This window comes from Strigops habroptila, chromosome 8 (genome assembly GCF_004027225.2).
Source record: "Strigops habroptila isolate Jane chromosome 8, bStrHab1.2.pri, whole genome shotgun sequence".
NCBI lineage: Eukaryota > Metazoa > Chordata > Aves > Psittaciformes > Psittacidae > Strigops > Strigops habroptila.
The window spans coordinates 36689481-36703359 of NC_044284.2; the positions used below are offsets into that span (position 1 = coordinate 36689481).

The following is a 13879-nucleotide window of genomic DNA, read 5'->3' on the forward strand; positions in this document are numbered from 1 at the left end:
AACCCAAAGATTGAGGTGTTACCCCAGAAGGGTGGTTGGTTCCTCAGTTAGTGAGGAAAGACTTGGGTGCTTGGGAGCATGTGTCTGTGATAGGCTGTAAAATGGGGCAAACCAGAGTTTTTTTTTCCTTGATTGTAGTACGTTGTCTCTCTAACAACTTTCTGCTGCTATAGGTGCCTTGATTTCCTTCTCTGAAAATGCAATCATAGTTTATTGTACATGTGTTATGACATTTTCAGTGAACATATTCTTGCACTGTATAGGTACAAAGTTTCAGTCCTTGGTGGGTTGGATATATTAGCATGTCTAACCCTATAAATTCCGGTAACACTGAGGGAAATTCTAGTGCTATTGTAGTTCATGAGAGCTGCTGGTCCCAGTGTTGATTTCTACCCTGAGCTGCAGCTGGTTATTTCACTGAGACTTTGAAGCTCTGGAAGGAGATAAGCTCTGAAAGGGGAACACCCTCCTGCACAGGGTGTCAGCAGCACCTCAGCTATTAATGGAGAAATACAGACTTACGTCAGAGGAGATCAGGGAGGAGCAGGTTTGAGCCAAATACATTTTTGGAGGAGTACATGCAGGTGACCCATTGTGATTTTACTAAGATGTTTGTTGCTGAAGTCTCTAAGGAGGGCAGTACTCAGCACTTGCCTGATTTTTGCCATTTGGGATGTCTGAGCTTGTGGGCATTCTTGTGCTGGAGTTGGAAACAGTTTTTTAAGAGAAAGATCAGCCCAGCTTGGTACCAGTCATAGCGTTCATCCCCATCTGCCTGTGCAGGCATGGACGTTACTTGCACCCAAAAAGCTGTGACATAGAGGGTCACAAATTCTGGGGCAAGAGGGGCAGTCTTTCTCAGTGCAGTTGTCCTATGTGGGATAAAGTCTATAGCATCTATTTGTAAGGACAGGGTCAAATTGTCCATTTTTTTGCTCTTTTTTTGCCTTATGGCCCCAGGATCTTCCTTGCTGGCTGGCACTTGCTAAGCTCCTCTTGGTCCCATGTGCTTTCCATAAGCCCCAGCCCATTTACCTCCTGCCAGGCTGTGCCTGGTGCTGCCATCATCCCTCATCCTTCAAGCATCCCCTTTTTCCATCCAGGAATGTGATGGGGCAGCACGGCTCCAAACTTCACCTCTCTGGCTGGGTGAGTTTGTTTTTTTGTGTGTGTGTGTGGTTTGTTCTTGAGCTTCCATTTGTCCTGTCTGCAAAATGGGGATAATGCTTCACTTCGTGGGCTCTGAGGCTGCAGGGAGGTGGTTCGTCATCATAGCTGAATGTTGACCGAGTTGTGGTGACCGTGTGTGCTCCTTGTCTGCTGCAAATGTGAGGCAAAGCCCTTTAGCTAAAACCGCTGAGAAGTCACTTCACCCAAATTTGTTAAGCCATGGTGACTTTTGGTCACAGTCACCTTGGTATTTAGAAAGTGCTCTGGTGTCTGAGAAAGAAAGTGTATTGTGGGGTTTATTAGTTTTAATGTAAATGTTTTTTGAAGTACCACAGGCTTCTGCTTGGAAAAAGTAAGGAGGTTTTGGTTTTCTTATGCTATCAAGCCAGCCCTGGACATAGTGCAGACAGCTGTGTGGTTGCTGGGGACTTGCCACCTTAGCTGTGATATTTTTGCAGACACGGCTTCAAGTAAAATTCTGTTGAAGCCCTTCATAGCCCTACAGTGAAGGGAATTATAAAGGGTTTGCACAGCCTGGCTAGGAGTTTCTGAGCTTACGAAAACGAGCAGTGTGAAATGTTTTTGGCAGGCTTTTGAGAGCAGCTGTCTAGACACATGCATTGTCATATAACGATGGATCTTCTTCATTTGGGCAGGGCATTATCATCCTTCATTACAGCAGCAAGAATTTACCTGAATCCACTATTCTGTCTCCAGAAATGGCAAAGACTTTTTTGATCAACTAACAGTCACATCCCTACTAATGGAGCTTTGATCCCTTATGGAAAATGATTCTGCTTCCATCCCAGAACAAGAATGGGGCTCAGATCTGTTCAGTGATCCCAGTGTTGCTTTTACTGCTGAGGGGCTGCACCCATGAGGACCAAATTTGCTCTGTATGTCCCCATGGGAAACACTGGAACAATCTGGGTCTCTTGAGTGCAGATGACCACTGCTGTGTTGGGAGGTTGGCTCGGGAGCATTGCAGCTCTGTGATAGCTGCAGGAATGTGTTGCTCAGCATATCTCTGCTCATGTCCTCTGGTCCTTGTGTTTATATCCATGTAGTGCAAAGAAGGTGGTTTTGTTTGATAGGCCAGGTTTGGGTTGATTTTGAAGGTCAAGCCTTCTGTAGTGGTTGAAGTGCTGTAGGTGTGGCTGTTTGGCTGAGAGGAAACTCCTGCCTTCCCACAGTGCTGTGGCTGCTCTTGCTTTCTTTTCTTGTTTGAAGGCAAAAGCAACAGTGAAATAAAAGAAATCGCAAACTCCAAAGTTTCTGAGAAACTGGCTACAAATCTTTGAGGGCAGAGAGGAAAAACACTGTTGAGAAAAAGCAAGTGCAAGCCTCGTGTGTAATATTTTTGGCCCTTAAGGGACTTGTGGTCCTCAGTGGCATTGCAGTGAACATAGGTCATTTCCCTAGAAATGTCACCTTTAGTTTTTTTCCCATCTCAATGGAGATGAAAGGCTTAAAACCATGGCAATTATTATGGCAGTCATAGTAAACACAGAGTGAAAGATCATCACTTCCTTGCTGAATATGGACTTCCTGCCTCTGTGCCCCCAAAACCAGAGGGGAGCAGTGAGTCCTGCTGTGTGTGCTGAGACGGTGGGAGGTCCTGCATGGGCGTCAGGGTGGACTCTTTGCCTTCCCTGGGTTGGGGGCTGCCTCTTCTTGGGAATTTGGGGCTTGAAGAATCACTCATCCTGGAGAATGAGCTTCAAGCATCTATTTTGCCTGCTCCCATTCTGTTTCCAAGCGTCTATTTTGCCTGCTCCCATTCTGTTTCTTGACTCATGTGCATGCATGGAGATGATTCTTTGTTTTTAATTTTGTTTTATTTTCTCTCCTGCTCACACAGAAATTTTGCAAACTGCTTCCCAGGACTTTTGAGGTCACTGCATAGCCCCTGGTCCCCATATTCCTGTGGGGGTCTGGAGGTCTCTCCCTTTGGGACGGGCTGGGCTTGCAGCCCAGCTGATTGCCAAACCTGAGTCTAGTCAGTGGTTCGGCTGCAGAGATTTGTCCCTGTTGGTGAGCTGCCATTACTTGAAAGAAAAGAAAGAGAGACATGTTCTGTATCAGGAAGGGGGGAAAAGAGAAGGGAGATAGTTTTCCTTTTTCTCATGAATTTATTGCTTTTAATTCTTATAAAGAGGAGAAAGTAGTTTCAAATCTCAATATTACTGACCAAGCCCTCAAAGGCAATGACTTTTGTATAGAGACACAACAAACCAAGGCTTACCGCTAGCTCCTCATCTTGTCCTCATCCTGGCTGAGAGCAGGGCTGCTGTGGGCAGGTGCTGAGGCCCACAGAGTGAGTTGCCTTTTTGGGAACCAATGTGCAACTAGCTCACCTCCAAGAAACGCAGGCATGCTTTTGCTCTGGTCTTGTGAGCAGCTGCATGGGTCTGCTGATCCTCCCCACCTCTCACCCCTCCACCTCCTCTGGCTGCTCGGCAAGGACTGGTGCCTCCTGAGAAGTTCCAGGCATATTAGTTATTTACTGCAAGATTCTTTTTCTTCTCCCTCTCCCTCTCCTTTTTTTTTTTTTTTTTTTCCCTTAATGCTGTAACATTCAGGCAGTGGGAGTGAGGAAAGTTTCCAAGCCATCTACTTGGAGCAGGGTAGTTGCAGAGCACCTACTCTGGGGCAGGAGGTGACATCCCATGGGGGACTGATGGTGGCTGGTGCTGAGCTGCAGGGCACAAGGTAGCTTCCTGCGGGTAGGGGACGTAAATATTTGGCAGGGGCATACATGGCCTTGTTGGCAGTGGAGAAGGAAGCATTCACTCCTGCTTCTCATGCCACACAATTTTTTTTTTTTTTTTAATCATTCCAGCCCACAGGAATTTTTTATTTTACTGACTCTTGTTGCTATTGGTTCTTTCTTTTGGTCTTCCCCCCGCCCCCCCTTCCTTTTCTCCTTTAATTGTTGGAGCTGTTTTTAATCCCTGACCATAATAAAGCCACACTGTTAACACAAGCAGCGGGGTAGCTGGAATTGCAGCTGCACTACAAGATCCGCTTTTAATTTCAGGCTGTTATTAATGAGGCTAGAAATCTTCCCCTCCCCCAGCTGAGTTTCAGCTGTGTTTCTCCATGTCACTTCACTGGATGCTTCAGGACATCCCTGACTCCATCTGAATACAACAGGTGAAGGCTGTATTTGGATGTCATGAAGAGATTTCTGGCCAGTGTCTTTTCCGTTCCCTGATGCAAACAGCTCTGCACAGGTGGAGGGTAGGGAGCAGGCAGCTGCAGGAGGTGGAACTGAACCTCCAGGGAGAAGACAGCCCAGAGGAGCTGGGAAGGCGATGGAACTTGACATGCTTGGCAGAGGTGGGAGGACAGGACAGCGTAACTGGGTGGGTTTGGGTTGCTCATGAGCTGCTGCCTGCTGCTGTGGTCCCGGGGCCAAGTGTGAGGTTGGTAATTCACAGCATGGGGCTTCTTGCTAGATAGGACTCTGGAGGCCAGTGACCTAAGATCCAAGGCAGACTGGATGCTTCTGTGTGTGTGAAGAATTATTTCAGTGCTAACAGCTACTGGCAAAAGAACAAAGTAAAACTGGGAGAAAGACCAAACCTCCTGTGTCGGGATCAAGTAAATCTTTATATTTTAGACATTGGACTGAGACTGTATATGGGGCAGAAGACTGCAAACCTGCCTGTTATGGAGGATTTGCATCATCCTTCAGGGCATTGGGAATCAGCCTGGGTCAAAGGCAGCACCCTTGGGGAAGTGGGCCAAGTTGCTGCTTTCTTTTAGTTTCCCCATTTTCCTGGCCAGTTCTATCATGGCCTTGCTTGGGACCCTGATGCCTGGCTGCAGAAAGCAGACAAGAAGCACATTTCTCTGATGTAACTGAGGGTTAGGGACACCATAGATAGTTGTGCAGATCTTTGCATGTCTTCTCTATGGGAGGAAAAGCCAGGACTGAACTGGAGACAGTCTGGATGTTGTTAGTGTGTCTATGGGCTTCCTTCTTTCCTGGGACTGTTTGCCATGCTCCAATGGTGATTGATCTCACGTTTGTTTCCCCATCTCTGTAGCTGTTGTCACCATTCTCCTATGGAATGAAATGAGAACTGCTTTACTGATGCCAAACAGGGCTGAAAAAGGGGAATCGATGCAGATTCTTCCTGGGTATTGGTGATCCAGAATTTCCAGCCATTGGTGGAAGAGTATGTCTTTCTCTTCCCCTTTTTGCTCCTGAAAAGTCCTGGGTGCCTGCAGGAATAGTCTTTTGTTTACAGAAGAAGCATTAATGGCAAAAAGCTTTTATTTTTTAGATTGTAGTATTGTAATTGCATTGGGGGAGGTGTATGGAAATCCCAGTCTGCTGTTGAAATGGCTGCAATACACTTGAACTTGGAGGTTGTGAGGACTTTAGGAAAAATTTCCGGTGATTTACATCTCTAAAGCGCAGTCCCATGCTCTTGTTTATAACCTGTACATGTTAGAGAGGATGTATTTCTCTGCAGCTGAGGGCACATAATACTCCTGGTCTTAGGTGAATGCAGTGAAGGCCAGGTTGCCTTTTATTTCCTGTGCAGATATGACTTGAATGCTGCTAACCTGGGTAATAACCCTTTGGGACTGTAGCTGCAATAGCCTCGAGCTTTTAGGTTAGCACCCCCCTTCCCTCCAGTGTGATTAAGAAAATTATTGCCTGTTCACATGTGCTTGCATCTCTGCAGGAGCACTTGCTGGGCTGGTCTAGTTCAGCTTACTCCTCTTTTTATCCTGCATCTCAGGAGCGTGATGTCTGCGCCTGACGCTCTGTGCTGTATGCACTAGCCTTTTTCCTAGGTGAATTGATTGGATTTCCAGTAAAGACAAACAAAGTCAGAAGTCTGACGTTGCTGAGCATGCAGCACTGCACTCTGCAGCCTGGCCTGCTGTGTTCAGCTCCTTATACGGCCAAAAGAAGGAAGAGGAAAAGAGGGCACAGAGTGAATACCAGACATACAATGCATTCCTCCCAGCTGTGAGCTCGGAATCTGCTTTTCCCTGGAAAGTGGACCCTCTGCACATTCATTAATTCAGGCTCTGTTTTAGAGAGAGAGGGAAGCCAGCACTGAGCTGGCTCTGGGCAACACTTAATTGCCTTGTGTAAAGGAATTTCTTTTCTATGAGGGTTTTTTCTTTCTTTGGTGGGGGACAGAGGAAGGAAAGGGGCTTGGTGAGGAAGGGGAGAGGAGGCCAGGTTGTCCTGAACCTTGCTATGACTCGGCAAGCTGCAAGCAGGTAGACTGTAATTACATCTATTTTCTTGTCCTAAAAATCAATCTGCTGCATCATTAGCGTCCACCTTTAAATTATATTTTCCCTGAATAGCATCTTCCAGTTAGTGGGAGGCAGAGGATAGGTAAAGGAATCGATCCTGGTTCTTCATTCATAATCTGGCTTCAGCCTTCCCTCTGTGTGCAGCCTTCGTTGTTTGAATAACTATGGGCATGAATGGCCGGCTATGCTCAGGGCTGCTTTAACTGCTTGGACTGTAGGTACAAAGTACAGGCCTTGTATTTGCCAGATGTGGGCCCTGATATCTCCAGGCTTGCCTGGGTTTCCAAAGCACTGATTTGTTAGCTTTGATTTAGCATCATTTATTAGAGAGTTTGAATGAGGAAGGTCAGACCAGTCCATCACCTCTCCTGGTTTGCCACTGACTTGTGTTGTGAAAAGGCACCTCCTTCAGTGACACAGGAGCTGAACCGCCATGGCAGGTGTTGGGGGTTCCTAGGTTGTTTGGAAGCCAAATTGTGGACTGGAAGCCAAGGTGCTGCCTGCACATGGGTGGCCTGCCTGCCAGCACGGCCATGCTAGCAGGGACACCTCCCCTTGTTTGTGCTCACTTCTGAATTGAGAGCTTTAGACCACAGATGTGACCTGTGGTTCCTGGTGCATCTTTCCATGGATGCTCTCTGTGTTTTGTGGGGGCCAAACAGGTGGGAGATTTGGGCAATTCTCACTCAGCCAAAAGGCAAATGGAAAAAATCAACCTAACAACTTTGAGTCATGTTTTATTGCCTTGGGATCAGAGTGCCTGGAAAGCAGTTCTCTATTGTCTCTTCCCAGGCCTTGTGGAGGTGATGATGCTACTTAATTTCACAAGCTCCTTTCATCTAGCTCCTGCACCGTGCTTTCCCATCTCGAGGATAGGCTGTGACAGCACTTGACTAAGGCAATCTGTGTAGCTTTGTGAGGATCCCATCTGTTTCTCTACTTGACAGCTGGGTTGTTCCGTGTTGCTTGCCTTCTTGCTTTCCTGTAAAACCAAGCACGTTATTAGGACCCGAAATAGTAGCTCCTCTGGGCCATGTTGTAATAGGAGGTTGTTTCATGATGACAAGTTCTAGCATTGCATGAAGGCAAAGCCCTTTTAAACATGCGAGGAAATAGCAACAATCTGCTTGCAGGTCATGTGTGGCTCAGCTCTTTGAACTTTTGAATTATCACGTGTGTGCTGTCTCTGTTCTTGGAGACTGTACTTTACAACAAGCAGTGTAAATTATCTAGTGAGGATAATAGAGGAGTTTGATGGTAGAAAAGAGAGAAATGAATGGCAAATCTATGCTAATGAAAACATTTGTTGAGTATTCTTGTTACTCTTCCATCATCCATCCCCACACGCATCCAGAGGTTGTTTAAAGCTAATCTTTAAAGGTGGAGTAGACATATTATTTTTCCCTGTGAGTGGACCTTACATTCTTGTGAATAGATAGGTACAGGTGCTAGGCAAAATATTTGGGGTAGAACCGGCAGGTGTTGGGTTTTTTGGCACCACTTTGCATAAGTGCATTCTTCTAACACTTTGCAATAGATGAGACTTAATGGTTCTCCTTGCACATTTGCCAGAGCTCCCTGAGAAGTTGGACAGTGGGCTTGGTAAGCATTGGATTTAGGGTGCCTTGATGTTTTGACTGAGCGCTTTATGATGGCATTGATGTGGATGATAGCTACCAGTTGAGAGCAGGAGACTGGCAAATGTGAGGATTATGTATGCTCATAGCATCCTGTGGGAGGTGAGGATAGTGAGTGCTTGTGGTGCTGGACTTGCAGTTGAGTTCCTGTATGCATCCCAACCACTCCAGCTCCATAGCTAGTGCTGGATGGAATGCTGGAGGGCAGCCATGCTCGGCTGGCCACAAAGCCCTGGCTGGAGGTTGGGCGTTATGGCTGCCTATCGTGGGAAACCAGTGAGCCCTGTGGGAGAAATGGGTTTCAGGCCTCCACTCCTGTCTCCATTGCATGTATTACTTCCAGAGGGTTTTTGGACGCTGCATGTACCTGATCTGTGTGCATGGTTGAGGACCATGATGAGTTTTGTGGGTGGTGAAAGGTCACAGCCTTTCTCTGTTGCTTCCATTTCTGCTAGGTTTAAATGACAGTAAATCTCTCCTGATTGCAATGAAACACTCTAGCTGGTGGACAAGAAGAGAGAGATAGGTGACTGGTAAATGTTTCTGTAAATGTTGTGGTGTTTCTGTTTCCAGAATTACTGCTTGGGGTGGGGGGTGAGGGGAAGATAATTCAATAAACACAAAGCAGGTGGCATATTTGCACCCTCTAAGTGCAGGGGAATGCTGTGCTTCTGTTGTTTTTCCTTTATTTTCTTTTTTGCGGTACTGCGTTAAGGTGCCTTACCAGAAGTAGGGGCCATCATTAGTAGAGAATCCTGTAAAACAGCTATAATAATTGCACAATGTTCTCTATTGCTATCAGTTTTATAATTATTCATAGATTTTTTTAAAAGCCATGAGGGACTGTCTCTGCGCACATCATTGATTCTGCTAATAAAATCTTACATTTTAATGGTACATTTCATTGGAAAAACATCAACTGCTCCATAAAATTAAGACTTATATGATCGTGGGATGGGAATGTTTCCTGTTATCTTCATGGAGAGATTGATCTAGATGGATTTATTTGATTGCTTAACAGCTATTGGAGAATGGTATAGAATCAGATGCCTCATCTCCTCTTCTCCGGAGGTTTGGAGTTCAGCATACAGCTCTTACCCTTTGTTTTCTCAGTGGACTGCCATGATGGGCTGATGTCTGTCACCTGGGTCCACCCGTGATGCAGAAGGATGCTGCATGGCTGGTGCTGAGCTAAATTTGATGATAGGAACATAACTAGCTGTGCAGCTCCAGCCTGGTATTGTGCCAGAGGCCGTGCCACAGTGGTACTAGCACACATGAAGCACAGTTGTCTCTTGCCTGATTTCCGTATTTCATGGGGAATCAGCTCCCCCCAGCCTTGATTTCATTTTGTTATTTCCAACCTGTGAAAAGCCTGGTGCAGCTCCTGGCCAGTGGCTGTAATCTTTGCCAGATTGTGCCTCTGCTTTCTTAAATGTCTCTCCTTAGCTCCCAGTTCACCTGGCTCCTGAGGACTGCAGGGATTAATGTGCCTGGCACAGAGAGGTGGTGAGGCTTCCAGGGCTGCCATTGCTCCCTGCCCTCCTCACTCTTGGGGGCGTGAGGACTGGGGGATCTCTGGTTTGCAGAGGGGGTCTCTGCTCTGGGCCGCTGATGGAGGATGTGCTGAAGGAGAAGATCCCACAGGTGTGGAAGTGATGCAGCCCTGTGCCCATGTATTTTTACTTGCTGCAGGAAGCGGGGGTGGTGCTTAAAACCTGTTAGAAATTATTCCAGTGTGAGGTACGGGGAGAGTACAGCTGTCGGACCATGGCCACTGTGTTGTCCCCAGTGTCTATGTGAGGTTCCTACTTGGCTGCTGGTGACCACATGTCAGCTGCTCAGCTGGACTATGTTGTTTCTATTCAGACTATTCAAGGACCAGACAGGTTAAACTGCCTGCATCCAGTATCACAGAATCATAGAATGGTTTGGGTTGGAAGGGATCTTAAAGATCATCCAGTTCCAACCCTCCTGCCACAGGCAGGGACACCTTCTACTAGACCAGGTTGCTCCAAGCCCCGTCCAACCTGGCCTTGAACACTTCCAGGGATGGGGCATCCACAGCTTCTCTGGACAACCTGTGCCAGTGCCTCATCACCCTCACAGCGAAGGACTATCTAGGACACGCTTGACAAAGCTAGGACAGGACATGCTTGAAATCCCTAGGCCCTTGCTAGCTGAGCCTGGACAGCAGAATATTTTTTTTAGATCCTGCAGCAAGCCTAGAGCACATGAAAGGGCCCAGAGCGAGGTGAATCTGGGCACTGCTCTGGTTCCTTTTGCTGAATGCCACCCTGCCATTAAATATCTTTTCCCTGTAAGGCAGTGATCGGTGTTGAGCTGACAGTCAGAATGCCACTGCTGAGCCAAAATTCTAGTCCTATATTTTGCAATAATTAGCAGGTTTGAGCACGTCCTTAGCTCAGCAAAAAAGCTGGGAGATGACACAAGTCTGTATTTTATGGTATTCATTTATTTGGAGAGTGTGTGTGTTGTATTTCAGGGAACGTTTAGCGTTCAGGTTCGTAGAGCTGAATCCAGTTTAGTTTTACAGGAGACAGCCCAGTTGTCCATAGCAACCTGAAATTGATTTTTCCCCCCCTGCTTACCAAAAGCTGTTCCCTCTTGAGTCATCCCTTTAATTTAATACAGTGAACAGGATGTCCCTGCATATGGAAACTTTTTTTTTTTTTTTTCCTAAGAAGTAGCCTAGGCAAAAAAAAACCTTCTTACTTGAGCAACAGCCCTGACTCCATCTTTATTATTGCTTGGCATTAGTCCTTTCCATGCCATTTCCTTGTGCTCCATTTCAAGCACTAGAGGCCATTATCAGTAACAGTTAATCACTGCTGCCACTGCAGGGAGACTCCCCCTGTACAGTCTGGCCACCTTGGCTGCCTTTTTTTCTCAGCAGTGGGTCCCTCTTTGGCATGAAACCCTTTAGGCTGCCTTACTCTCCCCAGCCTCTGCTGGGTTGGCCTGGTGTGGGTAGGCATGCTGAAAAATATATTCCTTGCGGTCTCCATAGCATCAGTCCTGTGCCTTTCCCCTTGCTTGCAACAGTGCCTGCATGTGGTCTGGTGATGGTGTGCATTGAGGAGCCAGGCGAGCACTCCTTGCCATGGTGATGCACTGCACAGCTTTTCATCCTCATGGCACTGTTCAGGGCAATGACGTTGTTAAGCACCCTCTCCACCTTTTGCTAATTAGGGTGCTTGGGGCTGGGAGCTGCTGGTTGCTCTGCGAGAGAGACCCAGCATGGGTGAGGTGGCTGCCTTTGGCATAATACTGTTGATGCATATAGCCTGAGGCATTTACAAACCCGAAGGTAAGTGTGTTGACCTTGCTGAATATTTTAAATTCAAAAAATATTATAATACTGCTGCTTATGGTCTTTTCTGATTTGTACCAGTTTGGCTCTGGTTTCCCATGCTAGGTCTCTGCTTCTGTCAAAACCTCTTTTTGCAGGTCTTTCCAGTTAAAGCAGCGAAGCTGCTTCAGAGGAGGCTTGGTTAGAAGGTGTTTGGGAAGAATGGGAAGAACTGCAATACTGCTTTGCTTCTTTTTTCATAAAAGAAATTTTTGTCCTTGCTGTCTCTGTGGTGCCTGAGGGCTCCAAAGAAGTGACTTGCCATGTCAGAGGAGTGCCAGGGATGAGGGGTTTAGGGCATTTGTGGTTTTGCTGTCTGGAAGAGCATTTGACTACATTTTGGAAGAGCAATAGCTTGCATGTCGTCAGCAGAGAACGCAACGTTTTTCCATGGTTGTTTGCCCCTGGTTTTTGCACACCATTGGAAGACAGCACAGGCTTTCTCCTGTGCTCTTAGTTCTTGCCCGTTCATTACGAAGCCACTGAGGGAGATGTTGCTGGGCTGGGGCAAGGTGTGCCGTAGTAGCAGTTGTCCCACCAGAACTTGTCCCTGTTGACTGTTCCACATGAAGAGAAGCAAGCTGCTGCTTGCATCTACGCTTAGGCCATTAGCACAAATTGCACCAATCGGTGCTGTGAAATGTCTGCCTTTTTCTGGCTTGTTTTCTGAAAAGGAAAAAAAAAAACGTGCATGAAATCAATATGGCAGAGGCTTCGGTTTTGTGTCCACCCGCTGTTGCTCTGAGAGGAAACCATGTCACGCAATGTGCCTGGTGGTTTGGTGGGGTTTTTTTTCACATCAGTCAAAAACTGGTTTGTTTAATGTGCATTAAATAAACCATCATCTGAACATCTGGCTGAAGAAGGTACCCGAAAAGGTTAATCTCTAATTCAGTACTGCTTTTACTGTTTCATCCAACTGCTTCAAAGACAGTCATGAGTGCATCTCTAATGATGATTTTCAGATGCAGACATAGCAAAGGCATCTACTACTTTCAGGTGCCAAAACTGAGACTTACAAGGCCTATTTTTTCAGAACACTTTGTGTTTTGTAGTGCTATATGTGGTTATAGTACAAGTTTCAATTAGAGATTGAACAGAGAATCTCAGTTCATTGCAGCTAGTTCTTTTCTCTTCTAGACATGGTCTTTCTGTGTTTTTAGTTAGCCAGAAAAGGCACAGAAATAAATATCTTGGAAAAATTTGATATATGTGAATTTCCTCTTATCGCTCAGGTCGTTTATGGCAGAGGCATGAACAGGACCTAATTTTTAATCAGAGCAACACTCAGCTGCCAGACCATGAAGCATCCTTTCTGGTCTCCTTACTACTGCCTGCCTTTCATGCTCCCCATCTTCTGAAAACTGAATGAAGCTGCGGAGGCCATGGACCCACATGGCTGCAAGCTCCTTTTCCACATGACCTGGCTTTCATAAATCAGTAGCAAGTAGAAGTAGATACTGCTCTAGCTCTCTGAGCTTCCATGTGTCCTTGTTTGCATTCCTCCCTTCAGAAGGAGCTCTGCCTGCTTGAGAGCTGGGTTTAGAGCTAGGTACAACCTGGCTGGGACATGTAGAAGTTCCTCGACTGTTGTCTGTAACTTCTGACAGTGGGATATTTGTAAATTTAAATGCTTCCTCCCAGAAGTATCAAAGGAACTAAGGCCACTTTTCAGCGTGAACATGAAAGGCTTTCACGCACTAGTGCAGTGAGGATTGCCATGGAGAACAAAGGCTTTTGGTAATCGCTTTTAATGCCTTTCAAGTTTATGCCTCATTTTTTCCCCTTTTTCAGAAGCCTCCCAGAGTACTGAGACTTCAGTGACTGACTCACCAAATAATTAACAGGAGGAGGACTCCATCTCTGAAACTTTTGAACACCTCTTTTAATTTTCTTAAACCAGCCAGTACCCTGGCGAGGTTCCAGTTTGTGTAATTACATTTGACCTAACTTAATCCCTTGGCAGTTTCAATTGCATGTAGTAGTCATTTTGGCTCCCTATTTTGGGCTGCCATTCAATGCTCCTCCATGGTTTTCAACAGCTGTCTTAATTCAGATATAAGAACGGGTGTATTTTCTTGGTGGAAGCACTCCTTGTATCTCTATCACTTGCTAAACATCCTTATCTCTAGTATTTTAGGAGGTAGCATGTCTGATGCTGCAGATGATCTTGCAGAAGTCCTTGGAGCTACTTTTACTCTTCAAGATGGGCATGCATTTTAACTTTTTTACTAGTTGGCCATCATACATTTTGAGATTACTTTAAGTTCTTCATCTTCAGTAACAGGCATTTATTACTCAGTCTCCTCAGCTACTGTGTGCTGCTGTAGGGACATTATTGGTGCAGGTATTCCTCCTTAGCCTTGAAACAGCACTTCTGTTATCCAATCTGTTCTAAATAGGAGCA

The 13879-nt window shown here is 46.1% G+C and overlaps 1 protein-coding gene across 11 annotated transcripts in view; it reads left to right on the top strand.

Moving 5' to 3' along the window:
- The window catches only part of LPP (LIM domain containing preferred translocation partner in lipoma), a 344655-nt gene that overhangs the window by 56110 nt on the left and 274666 nt on the right, over positions 1-13879 (top strand). Inside the window, exon 3 of one of the 11 annotated variants that reach the window (XM_030495187.1) lies at positions 8555-8638. The exons of 9 other annotated variants lie outside the window; for them this stretch is intronic. The gene's annotated coding sequence lies outside the window, so the exon portion shown is untranslated. The remainder of the gene's footprint in view (positions 1-8554; positions 8639-13879) is intronic. One more of the 11 variants, XM_030495190.1, reaches the window with a different exon arrangement.